Genomic DNA, 16320 nt, shown 5'->3' on the forward strand with positions numbered 1-16320 from the left:
CGTTTGTTCATTTTTCTTTCATGAAACAGAGACTGCTTTTCAAACAGTGGTATGTAAACATGGAAACTTACATGTTTAAGACCCGGTTTTAAAGATCTTTCCTCTCACTCTGGCTGTCAGGGTTATAACATACCCATTTATGCTTATCAGAGCTTTTTGGAGCTGGAAGGGACCCAGGAAGTGCTTTTGTTCAACACACTCCCTTGAGCAGTGAGTCAGCTGAAGCTCAAGTTTGGGTCTGGAGCCCATTCCCTTTTTCAAGTAGACCATGCTGTTCTAATTGACCCCTACGTCTCTCTCTGGAAAAAGAGCTGTCATCTCTCTCTGGATCCCTTTATGTCAAGTAAAATAACTCCTATATTTTGAGTTTGTTAGTTTATAAAGTAAAGAGGATGATAGCCACTCTCAGCCTACTCCCAGAGGGTGCTATTAAGGTAAATGGTGTAAATATGCCAAAACGTTGTTTTGGGGTCAAGAGAGGGGTAGAAGGTTAGAATATTATTTCTTATATCCTTGTTGACCTCTAGAAGTAATCTTGGGTAAAACCTCCCCTCCTTTTTTTTTTTTTTAAAGTATCATCAGAACAGTAGGTATGGAGTCATTGGTAACTATCTCTGCTGGCTCAGTGGGTTACCATCATTTTCATTAATGATACACTTCTGCTTGCCAGGGCAGGACCTTGTAAGTAAACGTAAGTCCTTTTTAGAGGCAATGAACAAATATTTTTGGTGAGCCTTGGACCTCCTGTATCTGTGTGAATGTTTATAGGCTATCTTGTTTATAAGAAATGGTGCAGAGTTGGGGAACTTTGGCCTTAGTGGTGGGAAGTGGGACACAGTAGGCTGGGTCTGTTGCTGGTTAGCCATTTGATTTGAACAGTATGCTTATGACCCCAGGGTCACTGGACCATCTGTGTATAGGCCAGCCAGCTCTGCTCTGTTGGGATTCCAGACCCTGGCCGGGAGGCTGGGCCATGTGTGTCACTGGTCATGAAGCTGGAGCAGATAGATCACCAGACCCAGAGAATGAATTCAAAACACATGCCCTGAGGATAGAAGACTATTTGTGGCTCTTTCATTTATGGGGATATCATAACAGTTAGACATGTTACACAGTTAAAGTTTTCTGGTGAATAACAAAGTATGTATCTATCAAGGATCCTAGGAAAATACAGAAAAGTTTAAGGAAGGAAACAAAAACCACGTATCCCACTACTGACACATTTTACATTTTGGATTTTTCCCTTTCTTGACAGTTGCTTTCCTTGGCTTTCAGGATACCATGGACTCCCCCGCCTCTTCTCCCCCTTCCCACCTCTGACCTCACTCCTACATTCTCCTTTTCATCTTTTTTTTCCTTGGTTTGGTTCTTAAGTGATAGTATTCCTTAGCGCTCTGTCCTGTGTATTCACTTCTCATTATCCTGCTCTCCCATGGATGATGTCCTTTGTGCCAGACTTCTGTCCTAAGCTCCAGATTCAATTATCCAAGTGTCCACACCACCTCTAGTTGAATGGCTCTCAAAAACTTAAAGTTAACATGTCCAGTAACTGATTTCATTATCCTCACCCCCAAACTTGCTCCCCTGTATTCCACATCTGAGTCACCCTTTACCGGGGTGCCCAACTCTTCCCCCTCCCTCCCTAACTAGTCTATTGCCAAATCCAGCAATTCATCCTCCCATGTGTCTCTTAAATCTGTTGCCTTCTCTCCATCTTCCCTGCTACCATCAGAGCAGGGCCACCATCAAAACTTTCTGCGCTGCTGGGCCAGCTTTGAAACACCTTTTGCCCTCCAGCCTTGCCTCTCCACAGTTCTCGATCTTCGGGACAGCCAGGGTTACCTTTCAAAAACTGGAAATATGCTCTGCCATTCTTCTGCTTAAAACCTTTGATCATGTCCCCTCACCAGATAGTCTCATCTGTGACACTTTTCTCCTGCAGATTCTGCTTTTAATCATACTGAGCTTCATTCACTTCTCTAGTAATTCACCATCTCGTCCATTTATTCAGTAAGCATTTTTATTGAGTATCTACCATGGCAAATGCTAGGTTCTGGCAACATGCTCCAAGGAGAATGGGGAAGGGGTCAAGATACACCTGGGACTGGGCTCCCCTGGAAGGCTGTAATGGCTCTGTCTTTGGGAGAACCTGGGCCAGGATCATGCAGTTCATTACTTCGTGTGCTAGATGGCGGGACTAGAACATACTGTGCCTAGTGCAGTGCCTGTGGAAGGCGTGCAGTAAGTACTACAGCTCGCCTTTCTGCAGGGCTTTGAAGGATGGTGACTCCTTGGAAGGACTATGTGGGAAGCACATTGGGCAGAGGGAGGGACATCTGATTTCTTCATCAAAAATTAAGTGTGTCTGAGGTTTGTCAGTTTGGTTTTGTGTTAGCTTTATACTTAAAATGACTGTGGATAGGCCTGTATTTTCATGTAATACAATAAATCCCTTTTGTGACATTCCATCCCAATTTGGGATTTTCAGAGTTGGGAAATCCCTGTGGAGCCTGGACGTAGAGTGTTGTTTCTGGATACACTAGTGACTTATGAGTTAGAAGAGTTGCATATATAGTAGCCATGTCCCCTGCTTCATCTTGGGTTTGTTTTGCATCATACTGGCCAGATAAACTAAACAAAATGATAAAGGGTAGAAACGGTCCTCCATTAGTGAAGTCAATGTTTGTGTAAATGTTAATCCCTAGGAAATAGAATGTTATTCACTCCTCAGTCCTACAGATCCACTTTCTGACCCTCATTCTACTGCCTTGATGTTTTTCATATATTTTTTCTTTTCATGGGGGAAGCTTGTACTTCAAAGAGACAGATACATCTTGTTGCCTAATCTCAGAATACAATAAAATCTTTTGGTGGTGTTTGTGATTTGTGAAAAGTTTGTTGAAATGTTCAGATGGTTTACTTTCATATAGAGACAGAATAGATCACATTGACTGGATATTTAAGCGTTTACAGAATGTTTGGAATTGTTGGATGCCTTCTGTTTTCTTTCTCACTGTCTGCACCTCCCAGACAATCATCACTACCCAGTACCAGATAACTGACATTATCAGTGACTGAAATCAACATGGAGACTCCTCAGAAAACCTGTTTTTCATAAACTTTTGGAGAGTTGCAAAGGACCATAAATACCATGTTCCCTCATTTTTCCGTTGTTAAAAAAAAAACAAAAACGTACAAAGTAATAAGGCTTGTGATTTTTCTAAATGTAAAAATACAGAAGTACATGCAGTAAAAATGTAATTTTCCCTTCAATCTCTCACCCCATTCTGTTCCAAAAGTGTAATCACAGTTAATGGTAAAATAAGCATCTTTCTATGCACTTAGATGCAGATTAAAATGTTTTTTTAGATGCAATACATATGATTTACTCCCTCTCTTTATTTTAACCTGACAATAAATCTTAGATCTTGTGTATCAGAATGTGTAGCCGTACCTCATTCTTTTTAATAGTTATATAGTAGCTGTTGTAAGGATGCACACTAATGTCTTACCACTTTCTGCTGACATTTGAGTTATTTTTCAGTATTTTTTGCTGTTACTAATGCTACTGCAGGAAGCATCTTTATGTATACGTCTTCAGACACAGGTGTGCTGGTATTTCTAACAGAGTAATAGAGTTGCATTTTATGCATTTAACTTAGTAGAACTCAATCATAATATGCTCTTACATAATGAAAAATGTAAAATTTTACTTTGTGTTCTTTATGATATATGTACCTCGGTAAATAAATTTATATTTATGTATACTATTAGGCATGTTGGAATTAATGAATTACATACACTTGGACAAGTTAAGGGATATTTAAGGATTTTTTTCCATATGCCATTTAAAAATTTACTCTAGGGCTTCCCTGGTGGCGCAGTGGTTGAGAGTCCGCCTGCCGATGCAGGGGACACGGGTTCGTGCCCCAGTTCAGGAAGATGCCACATGCCGCGGAGCGGCTGGGCCCGTGAGCCATGGCCGCTGAGCCTGCGCGTCCGGAGCCTGTGCTCCGCAACGAGAGAGGCCGCAACAGTGAGAGGCCCGCCTACTGCAAAAAAAAAAAAAAAAAATTTAACTCTGGAACACGAGTATAATGTAGAGATCACTAGAATTGGAATTTCTGGAAGAAAAGGTTATGTGCACTTAACTTTTTGATAGATAATGCTGAATTTCTCTCTAAAAAGACTTATTAATATGCTGTTGGTTTCTTCACCTCTCTAGCATCAGATAATTGTCTTTATTCCTCTGCAGTCATTGGCTGGGAAAAAGGCATTTCATCATTTTAATTTGTATTTCTATTAATGAAGTTGAACATTTTCATATGTTCACTGGTTTTCAGCTTTTAAACAGCTTGGTTAGTAGTCCTCTCTTATCCATGGTTTTGCTTTCTGTGGTTTGTTATGGTCAACTGTGGACCAAACATTAAGTGGAAAATTCCAGAAATAAACAACTCATCAGTTTTAAATCGCACACTGTTCTGAGTAGTGTGATGAAATCTTGTGCCATCCGACTCTGTCCTGCCCAGAATGTGAATCATTCCTTTGTCCAGTATATCCATGTTGTACATGTACCCACCAGTTAGGATAGGAAGAAACATACATAGTATTATCCATGGTTTCAGGCATCCACTGGGGGGCATAGAACATGTCCCCTGCAGATAATGGGGGGACTATTGTATTTGTATTCTTAATTTTTCTATTAAGGTATTGATTTCTAGGCACTCTTTATATATCATAAACATTGTTTCATGTGTGTACTTTCTAAAGTATTTTGGAAATATTTTCCCTAGTTTTTTGCTTGTCTTTTAAGGATAGGCCCAAACTGTTATTATTTGAAACAAAGCCTAGAATAACAGACTTCAATAAGTTGGCCAGACGAGATAAACACAAAATCGCAAGGCTTTTTTTTTTTTAACCTACCAGCATAGGAAAGCAGTACTAATCAAACTAGAAAACAGAATTTAAAAAAATACATTCTTGGTAACAGTAAAAACAAATTTGAAAGAACTACCTGCAGAATACTGTATTCCAAAGGACATAAAAACCTGAATAAATGGAGATAAAGACTATATTCCTGAATGGGTATCATAAAGTTACCAGTTTCCTCCAAATTAATTTATAAATTAAATATAATTCCAATAAGAATTTCAAAGTAATTTTAAAATAATTTGACAAACTGGTTCTAAAGTTCAATTGGGCTTATAAATGTATGGACAGCCAAGAAAATTTTGAAAAAGAAGAACTATGAAGGGGGACTTTCCTCACCAGATATCAAAATCCATTTCAAAATGGTTTTAAAAAATCTTTAAATAGTGCAACATTTTAGTTGAAAGAGACAAATCACTAAATGAGGACAGTAAAGTCCAGAAAGGTGAAATGACCAGCTAAGAGTCATAGCGCTAGCTAGGGACATTTTTTCATGAAGTCTAAAAGTATTTCTCAGTTTTTAATCTGATTGCATGCTCTTCTAACTTTTAGCAAAACTCCATTTAGGGATTTCTTGTTTTGCCATTTAAAAAAGTAGTTTAAGGAAAATATGCACTCAAAGAATCTACTTGCTGGACATTTCACGAAGCTTGAATAGAGGTTAGAAAAGGAAGATGCTCATACAAGTCAGCCAAGTCCATGTGTGTTTCATGTTCTGGTGTTTTTCCCCGCGGACGTGGCTGAATAGTTTAGGGGTGAAGGGTGGTGGTGGAAGGTGAGGAGAGTCCTGGGGCATATCTAGGAACAGGAGGTAGGAATGGTTTAGAAACTTGGAATCAATTGACAGGCTGGTTAGTATTTTATTGCCATTGTAAGTTAAAAATTTTAAATGTTGATCTGTTGTGAGTCACGAGAGTGGCCGATTTAAATTTATTCCCCCCTATGCTTTAAATGTGTGCTGAGCTGTAAAGACGAGTAAAAGGTGCACGGATGGGAAGGGGGTGTTTAGAATTTGTAGTTACTTGTATGAAAATTTGGCTTGATTTGTTTTTTTGTTTTATTTTTTTGAGTGTGGCTGGTCAGCTGCAGAACCTTCTGTTGAAGGAACTGATAGCATCTAGGGTGGGGCTAAGAGCAGAATCGTGTTTAATCACATACTGACCAGCTTCCTGACACTAAGAGAATTATCACCAGGCAGCAGCTACCAGGCTAATTTAACTTTAGCTCTGGACAGGCACATCTGCAGTAATCATTATTGAAGTAAAATTTCTTCAAGCAAATGTAGGAATTACTTGGCTTCCTCTTTCTGGCGATGTTTTCATGAATCCTCTACAGTGTTTTTGTCGTTGGTGTGCGCATATATGTCTTTCCCATTAAAAGCTCTTTAAAGTACAAATGTCATATGCAAATACTATATTTAGTATTCTTAAATTTGAACATACAACATCAATAGATGATTTCTAGAAGTTTTCTATGTACCTACCTACTCTGTGCCAAGCATTGCAGTGCCCTCAGGTGGCTTGTGGGCTACTAGGTGGAAAGTAGTAAACTGAGGTTAGAAAAGGTTAATTGCTGTAACAGATAAGAGAAATCACTGGCTAGGATATTGAGGAAAGCTGCTTAGAAGCAGTAGCATTTGGGCTGGGATGTGTCGGATTATCTACTGTTACTTTATACACAAACCTGGGCTTTGTTGAGGTATGAGAGTTCCATGGCACTTCCTTTTGTAGGAACTTAATGTACAAGAGAAACCCAAATGTCTGTTTCTGACACATTTAGACATCTGAGGGTAGATTTTGGAAATCCTTCTACTTGGGCTCATTGCCATAATTTTTTATTATGTAAGCTAACACACAAGAAGTTGCAGAAGAAATACATCAAAAATGCACCTTCTTGAAGTGGAAAGATCACATTCTTAGAGGTATTGAATGGATGTGTTTTGCTGAAACAAAATCCCATTTTCAATTTCTGTGTGTCTACTCTTTTTTTGTTTGTTTGTTTGTTTTTTGCGGTATGCGGGCCTCTCACTGTTGTGGCCTCTCCCGTTGCGGACACAGGCTCCAGACGCGCAGGCTCAACGGCCATGGCTCACGGGACCAGCCGCTCCGCGGCATGTGGGATCTTCCCGGACCAGGGCACGAACCCGTGTCCCCTGCATTGGCAGGCGGACTCTCAGCCACTGCGCCACCAGGGAAGCCCTCTGTCTACTTTTTATGCTCGAGGAACTCGTTAAATAGCGAATCATTTGACTGCGTTCGTGTATCCATTGATTTCCACTATCCAAACTAGGGATGAAAATGAGGACCTGGCCCAAAGGCCTCAGAGCAGTTGAAATAAATGTATATTATAGTGTCCATGCCCCAGACCTTCATTGCTGTGTTAATATCAGAGCTGTTCAACCTCACTTCCAGTCTCTTTGCTCTTGAACTGAATCGCCATGGGCTTTGCTATCTGGTGTCCCAGCCGAGCCCTCCAACTTTCTGTCCACCAGTGTCTTACCAGGGCTTTTAAAATTCTTACCCGGACTAGAGATCCAGACCCTCAAACATCTGTACTGTTTGTCCCTTATCTTTTTGTTCTGTGTTTCCGTCACCTTGCGGGTATTTATAAGTCACCAGTTCTGCTTTTGTTGGAAGACCTGTGTGGCAGGGCTGGGCATCGCTTTCCTCTTTGTGTATATAGGGTCTGGTTGCCTAGCTACCTCGGAGGAAGGACGAAGTGAGGAAGGGTCTGGAAGGGGAAGCCTGGAGAGGTCTGAGTTAGACTCGCTCTGCTTGTTTTCCAGTGTGGGCGGAGCTCCAAGGGGCCCAGGGAAAATCTATTGCTGGGAAACAGCCACTTCCCTTCCATTTCTTCTTTACTCTCTTTCCCTCTATTTCTTTCTTCCCTTTTTAGTTCTTCATTTCAGCTTCTAGCTCAGGCCCACGGGTGCTCACCGGGACCAAAGAATCTGCGGAGTCCATCGCGTCGAGGGGTGGGAACTTCCTGGAAGAATATCTTCGCTTTTCAGAGACCAGCCTCATGGGGCAGCTGAGAAGAAGGGCGTCCTGGTGGAGAGGTTTACATTCAGAAAATTTAGATGAGCTTTCCACTTCTTCAGAGTGCCTTGAGATTTGGAGTGGGCCAGTGTAGGTTTTGAATCCTGGTTTCTTATCCTGGCCTTGTCACTTATGAGCTGTGTTACCTTGGGCAAGTTACTTGACTTCTCTGAGGCTATGTCTTCCTTTGTAAATTGGGAATAACAAAATCTGCCCCATAGGGTTGCATAATACAAATTGTAGCAATAGTAATAGAGAGTATGCCTCATTAGAATGTAAATATGTGCTCAACAAGTACAAAGCTGCTATTATTATTTATTTGGAAGGGGGTTATCATTGAGAAGTGGGATGAGGACAGGTTATGGAGAAATCAGCCAATAAGCCCAGCTTTTGTGACACAGAAAATTTAATTAAAAATCACTTACTTCGGGTTCAGTTAGGTTAGATGCATAACTAGGTTCATGGTGTGTTTCTTCTCTTGGCTGGGTGACCTTTAACCTTTCTAAACCATAGTTCATCTATTTTTAAGAAAATGATGGTAATATCTACTTCGTGGAACTGTAAGGTGGTCTTGTGTGTAAAACATGTGGCAGAGTGTCTGGCACAGAGCTTGTCCTAGAAAGGATCTTATTTTTAATTCTTAGTAAACTTTAAGGTAAAAAAGCAATTAATGCTACAGTAACAATTACATCATCATACTCTGTCCCTGGAAATATGGTTGTTTCCAAAATTTTTGACACTCCTGCGGTATGTTTCTGGAGAAAACGTACATACCCAACAAGAGCGTTAGCCCATAATTAAATAATAACACTACTCCATTATTACTTGGGTAGAAATTTGTTTTCTTTCAAAAGTTAAGGCTTACTTCTCAATATATTGCAGTGGATAAAAGCATGAATCCTACTCTCTCAGTAGTCTCTGCTCCTGGGATTTAAAGACGTATATGTAGAGTAATTTTAATTTCTTTATCACCAGCATCTAGCACAGCGATTAACATGTGGTAGTAGCTCAATAAATGTCTCTTTAACTTAGATTGATTTTCCGATTTCTAAATGTTTCTTTTTACAAATAGTTTTTGTTTCATGGAGACTTAAAGTATTTGCACTTGTAGTGGTTATTTTGGTGTTTTATTTCACAGTGAACAGAGGGCGTGTTAACCTGGATATTGGCATGTTACCAAACGTGGCTTTTCTTTCTCGGTTTTGTTGAAACAGCTAGTTTCCTTAGCCAAGGAATTTTGGTAAGATTTAGTGTATTCATCAAACACTAGTTGCCAGACGCCGTTCTAAACGTCTTACGAACGTTAACTTACTGAGTTCTCATAACAATCCTATGAGGAAATACAACTATGATCCCCATTTTATAGGTAAAGAAACCACAGAGAGGGCAGGTAACTTGCCCGAGCTTGCACAGCTTCGTGAGAAGGCTGGCATCGAACCCAGGGAGCTGTTGACTCCAGCACTGCTCTTCTTTTTAATTTTTTTTAATTAAAAAAAATTTTTTTTGCAGTACGCGGGCCTCTCACTGTTGTGGCCTCTCCCGTTGCGGAACACAGGCTCCGGACGCGCAGGCTCAGTGGCCATGGCTCACTGGCCCAGCCGCTCTGCAGCATGTGGGATCTTCCCGGACTGGGGCACGAACCCGTGTCCCCTGCATCGGCAGGCAGACTCTCAACCACTGCGCCACCAGGGAAGCCCCCAGCACCGCTCTTCTTAAGCACCACTCTGCTCCTTGCTGCCCAGCATCTGAGTGCCCAAAGGCGTGTCTCTCTTTCTGTGTCTTTCATGAAAAGTTGCTTCTGTTCCCTTGGCCTATGCACTGCTTTAAAGAAAGCAGCATGGAGCTGAACAGAAATAGAATAAATGCTGACAATGGAAGAATCGTGATATGTTGAAACGCTGGTGATGTAAGATGTGACCATGATGACAGATGCTGGGTTAGCAATGTTCACGTTCCACCAGGGGACCCCGTCACCAGTCTGCAAATAAGCTTTCTTGTGTTCGGATTCCTTGGTGATTATTATTCCTCAGGGGGCAGTCATCCTTTTAATCTTGTGGTAGAAAATTAAGAGTGAGTCTCACTGAGGTGTGGTTTATTTTTAAGTTTTCTTTTAAATATTAGTTTAGAGAAGTTAATTAAGTACCTGGCCTGTGAATCCAGCTTCTTGGATTTCTTCAGAGAGCAGGTTTTCTTAGGAGAATTAGATTACAAATTGGAGAGTTTTTACCTTATCGGTAAATCATGAACATTTGGGGTCCTGAATAGGTGGCAGGCTTGCATAATGGGACCTGAATAAAGTTAGGCAAACATAACTATCTCAGATCTTAAAGGCCTTTTGAACAGAGCCTTAAGCTAAAGTGTTTGTCAGCGTTTCAAGTAAGGCACAAGAGGCCAGGGGTACTTTCTCATTTTGCTTGCACTGATTTTCTTTTTTTTTTTTGTGGAACGTGGGCGTCTCACCGTTGTGGCCTCTCCCGTTGCGGAGCACAGGCTCTGGATGCCCAGGCTCAGCGGCCATGGCTCACGGGCCCAGCCGCTCCGCGGCATGTGGGATCTTCCCGGATCGGGGCACGAACCCGTGTCCCCTGCGTCGGCAGGCGGACTCTCAACCACTGCGCCCCCAGGGAAGCCCTGATTTTCTTTTTTAACTTACGGTGTCTTAGGGTTGCCCCAGGTGTTATAAGTTGCAGGGAGGTCTGGCCTGCTTGAAAGCAGTGATTGTTGATTTTGGGGGTCATTGATCCCTTTGACAATCTGGTGAAACCTGTGGGTACTCTCCCCAGAAAACACACACAGACACACACACACCCCTTTGTTCATAACCCCTTAAGGGCCACAGACCGTATTTGGAAATTCATCATGGGAGCCACTTACCGCCCCTCCCCATATGTGTGCCATCTTTTGCCTTCCTGGCTCTAAAATTCAGCTAACTGGTTAGTTTACACATACATTCTTGCTTGCACCCCAGGACCATTTGTTTTTTAAAGTCTTCCTGTCTCTGGGAAGTGAATCTCAGAAGGGAAGAAAAAACATTCCTTCAAACTCCACCAGATACTATCCCTGTAGGAGACAACTGTCAAGTGGACCCTGCTTTCTAGCCACCATTAGCCCTGTAGGAACTGAGGCAGAAAGGGGTTCAGTGAGCGAGCCTGGAAACTCTCCCCGTTGCAGCCGTGCCCTCTGTCCCCTCACGCCACACTGGATTCCCTGCGCTCACTCACCTTTATGTACCTTGGCACACGTTGTTCTCCACCTGGAATGCCCTTCCATCCTTCCTGCACCCCAGGAATGTGTGCTCATCTTTCAGGGCCCAGCTCAGGTGGAAGTCTTGCTGAGCTCCCCCAGCAGGCCCCTCTCTCCACTGCGTTGCCATAGCAATTTTTAAAGGCCTGGGTTACAGCACACACACGATATGTTGTAATTATTTTTTATATGTTTGGCAGGCTCCACTGCCTGTAAACCAAGCACTTGTCTTAATCATCTTGATCACCCCGAACGGTGTTAGGTGCTAGGTATGTTTGCCATCCAGCGTCTAAACAGGTAGGCTGTGGGGTTAGGATGCCGGAATTCAGATTCTGACTTTGTGACCTTGTGAGGAAATGACTTCCGTCTCTTTGTGCCTCGGTTTCCACATCTGTAGGCTTCTGGGGAAGGGTGGACAGAGAGACGTGAATCAATGCATATTGTGTCTGGCACACAATAGTCAGCAAATGTTAAACATCATGATTAATCATAGCATTAAGCTGTAATATTATTGAGTGAATGAAAAACTCCAAGTAATCCAGCCATAATTGGAGATAACATTTCAAGAAATTTAGTCGATTCTGTATTGTCCAAGTTTAAATACCAGCACAGATCAAATAAATCAATCTAACATTTGTAGGGCACCCCAAGAGGCTTGGTAGGACACCGTACTTTCAGTCTACCACCCATCTCTTTGTATTAATGTTAACTGTGATCTATGAAAGGGCTTTAAAGCACTTAGAAGTAGGTACTGTGGGAGACTTCAGAGGACGAACTTATGGTTACCAGGGCGAAAGCGGGGGAGGGAGGGATAGACTGGGAGTTTGGGATTGACATGTACACACTACTACATTTTAAACAGATAACCAACAAGGACCTACTGTACAGCACAGGGAACTTGACTCAATATTCTGTAATAACCTAAATGGGAAAAGAATTTGAAAAAGAATGGTTACTTGTATGGGTATAACTGAGTCACTTTGCTGTACACCTGTAACTAACACGTCATTGTTAATCAACTGTACTCCAATATAAAATAAAGATTAAAAAAAAGTAGATACTGTGGGAATATAAGACTTTTTTTTTTTTTTAAGGAAATGCACACTTTTAATATACAGTTTAAATGTGTTCACAACCTTGTGTTTTTCACATCACTTTCAGAGCAGCCCTAGTAGGCTTTGGGAAATGGAGCGGGTCACCACCATGTTTAGCCCCACCAGTGACATTCAGCCCTGTGGGAATTCATAAGTAACACTTAATCACAAAAGCATTGGCTTCTGCTTCTAAGACAGGTCAAAGGTGGTGAGAAAAAAATGTCATTGGAGTTTTTTCCTGTGTGTGTTTTATTTGTAGGTAGGATGGAGACATGATGTTAAAGTCATAAATGTAATAATCCTGTTTTAGAACTGGAAGGAACGTTGCTAGTCTAGGCTTTTCTCCTTTCAGAAGTAAGGAAACTGAGGTCCAAAAAAGTGGCTTGATTTGCCATATAACATTGTGTCTGGATGTGGGATGGGTCTATGCCATCAGCCCTCACGTGGAGTCACATGGATGGCCATGTGGCTGGCGCGGGGTGAGGGGCTGCTGGAGTGCCCATGCTCTCTGTGCAGGACCGCCTTTCTGCCTTCGAGCACACACCTTGCTTCTAGAAAGTCTTCCTGGACTCCCCAGGCAGTATCTTCTCTGTGCTTTCAAAACTAAATTATGCCTAAATTAAAAGCTGTGAAATCCAGGCCTCCTGGAAGGGTATTTAGTTTTTCCCTTTTAAAAAAACAAAACAATTAAGCAAATGACAGTGTTGCAAGCCTTAACCACATCATCCAGTGATTGATATACATGTCCCCCAGTTTTTGTAGTGAAATATAAAAAGTTTATAATCTTATTTCGTAGTCAAAGTTTAATCAGTTACAGTAGGTCTCAATACATCCTTAGCAATTGGGGCCTCAGGTTACCCAGCAAGATCCCTTTCATTAATTTCTTGAAGTTGTTTTCCTTCATGTTTTGGCTTCTTGGTGTCTACGTAGTTTCTAAACTCGGCAGCCCAATAAATGGTACTGTTATCTCCAGGTTTCCATGCTTTAAAAAGTGGTATACATTTGCTGTTGTTTCCTTTTTCAAAATGTAGGTCAATTTGTGAATTTTAAACTATTTTTAAAGTGAAAGAGGGGGAGGGGAAAGTGCTTTTAGAAGAAATTGAATCACAGTAATTTGTAAATTAAATGCCCTATCCCTAGTAACTTGATTCATAGAACAATATTTTTGTTTGTAACTGGTTATATAATCTACACACAAACTTGGCAAATTTAAAAAATATGAAATCGCACAAGTCCCTTTGCCACTGTTGGCAGTATAGAGAGAATCATACTTATTGCTCTATACCTGTAGTATTTCTATAAGAAACAACAAGTTGCATGTCTTGATCGTTCTCTGCTTTACGTGGAATAAGATATTTGAGAGGTGAAAACAAAGAAGAGGCTTCATGGTGTATATCCCTGAAATGCACTTGTTTGGCACATTTTTCAGATCTTATAAAGAGAACTAATCTTTTGGTGAGTTGTTGAATAACTTGACCCATTCCCCTAAAGTACATTACAAAGTATGTCATATCAATGAACAGAAATGCAATAATGACAGCATTTTTTAAAAATATAATTTATTTGAATAGAGCTTAAAGTAATGAATTAAAAACAAAGAAACAACCACTACCACAACAAAAACACAGAATGATTCCCATCCACACGTGCAGCATTTTCTCCCACTCTTTTCTTTTTTTTTTTTTTTTGGCGGTGGGCGGGCCTCTCACTGTTGCGGCCTCTCCCGTTGCGGAGCACAGGCTCCGGACTCGCAGGCTCCGGACGCGCAGGCTCAGCGGCCATGGCTCACGGGCCCAGCCGCTCCGCGGCATGTGGGATCTTCCCGGACCGGGGCACAAACCCGTGTCCCCTGCATCGGCAGGCGGACTCTCAACCACTGCGCCACCAGGGAAGCCCTCTCCCACTCTTTTAAACAACCTGACGTTTCCCAAGCACCAGAAATCCATATTTTCTTTTGTTTTTTGGTCAATAAAGGTAAGAGCAGGTAGAGAGACTCTGTTCAACCTCAGCCCGGCAAGTCACACAGCAGTTGGATAATTTACCATACGCGTATTAGTGGTGCAAGACCTAATCCTTGTCCCTTACAGTAATGCCACTGATGTGCTCTGGTACCCAACACAAGCAACAAAGCGGTACTTTTCATTGACTAATGGATTTAAGTTTTTTGTGTTTTGGGCTTTTTTTTCCTGGTTTTCCTGGAGACACTGTATTCAAGATGTAGTTTAATAAGGACCGATTAATTCACTGCAATTGTTAAATTGGTATTCTCGATATTCCTTTTCTATTAATGAATGCTGGGGATTGCAGCCTGACACTGTTGCCTCATAAGGGTTATTCCAAGGCACACGATGTACTGTTATGTAGATTCACATGCAGTTGTGAGAAATAATACAGAGAGATCCCCATGTACCCTACACCTAGTTTCTCCCAGTGATACATCTTGCATAACTGCAGTATAAAATCTGATATCTCAACCAAAAAACTGACATTGCTCTAATCCACTGACATGATTCAGATTTTACCAGTTATACTTGTTGTGTGTTTATACTTAGTTTTCTAAATTTTATCACATATGTAGGTATGTATGAACACAGTCAAAATACAAAACGGTTCTATCACCATAATACCTCCTGCTACAAAATGACAGCATTTAAAAAATTAGTGGTATTTAAGTGTTATATGAAGAGACTAGTGTTTGATTTCTTGGTAGCTATCTCAGTTACTAATTGGAGAAGGTAGAATAATCATGCAACAATCCTTTTATACATGTCTGAGATATTCTCATGTCTGGATATCTTTGAGAGACACGTACTAACACCCTATTTAGTAGTTTCTCCTAAAGGCCAAAATTATAGCCTCTGCCTCATATTCACTTACTTTTCTTGAGATATGGGTGAAAGTGCTATGAATTTTAAAAATACCTATCTCTTATAGTTCACTTACTCCAAAAAGATATATTAAGTGTCTACCATGTGCTTGGCACTGTGTAAGCTGCTGAAATTTAAAGACAAAAAGGCCATTTTCTTAGTGAAAATGATGAAAAGTAAAGCAGATAATGACAATGCGGGAGGATAAATATTTGTGGGTATGATTTACTTTTTTTAATGAACACTTTTTTTTTTTGTCCGTTGCACCGGGTCTTAGTTGCAGCTCTCAGGCTCCTCAGTTGTGGCATTTGGGATCTAGTTCCCTGACCAGGGATGGAACACAGGCCCCCTGCATTGGGAGCGTGGAGTCTTATCCACTGTGCCACCAGGGAAGTCCCTATGATTTACTTTTTTGTTTGTTTGTTTGTTTGCGGTACGCGGGCCTCTCACTGTTGTGGCCTCTCCCGTTGCGGAGCACAGGCTCCGGACGCGCAGGCTCAGCGGCCATGGCTCACGGGCCCAGGCGCTCTGCGGCATGTGAGATCTTCCCGGACCGGGGCACGAACCCGTGTCCCCTGCATCGGCAGGCGGACTCTCAACCACTGCTCCACCAGGGAAGCCCCCTATGATTTACTTTTAATATATAAGTGAAAGTGGTTTTAAAATGAGCAAGGCCTACTCCATTCATCTCATCTCTCTTCTCTCATTGAATAAGGGTGCTCATCAGTATACGTATTACTGATCATACAGTTCTATTGTCAAGAAAGGAGTTTTAAAATTTTTTATTTAACGTCCCAAAGATCACTTTTCTTTAGAACCAAACTTTAATTTGACAGATTAGCCTATAGTTGTTGAAACTGACTCTCTGGTCAAAAAGTAATGATTTTTAGGCTTCCCTGGTGGCGCAGTGGTTGAGAGTCTGCCTGCTGATGCAGGGGACACGGGTTTGTGCCCCGGTCCGGGAGGATCCCACATGCCGCGGAGCGGCTGGGCCCGTGAGCCATGGCCGCTGAGCCTGTGCGTCCGGAGCCTGTACTCTGCAACGGGAGAGGCCACAACAGTGAGAGGCCCGCGTACCAAAAAAAAAAAAAAAAGTAATGATTTTTCACCCTTTTGATGAGGTGTCCTCAGTCTTTGGTTAGATGAAAA

The 16320-nt window shown here is 41.7% G+C and overlaps 1 protein-coding gene and 1 pseudogene across 2 annotated transcripts in view; both read left to right on the plus strand.

The window, feature by feature from the left end:
• The window catches only part of RBPMS (RNA binding protein, mRNA processing factor), a 189095-nt gene that overhangs the window by 20587 nt on the left and 152188 nt on the right, over positions 1-16320 (plus strand). The gene's annotated exons all lie outside the window — the stretch shown is intronic.
• Positions 1-16320, plus strand: part of LOC149744441 (uncharacterized) — a 37178-nt pseudogene that overhangs the window by 3382 nt on the left and 17476 nt on the right.

Source organism: Delphinapterus leucas, chromosome 21 (genome assembly GCF_059928025.1).
Source record: "Delphinapterus leucas isolate spDelLeu-1000000601 "Yukka" chromosome 21, BTC_Dleu_Yukka2, whole genome shotgun sequence".
In the NCBI taxonomy this organism is placed as follows: domain Eukaryota; kingdom Metazoa; phylum Chordata; class Mammalia; order Artiodactyla; family Monodontidae; genus Delphinapterus; species Delphinapterus leucas.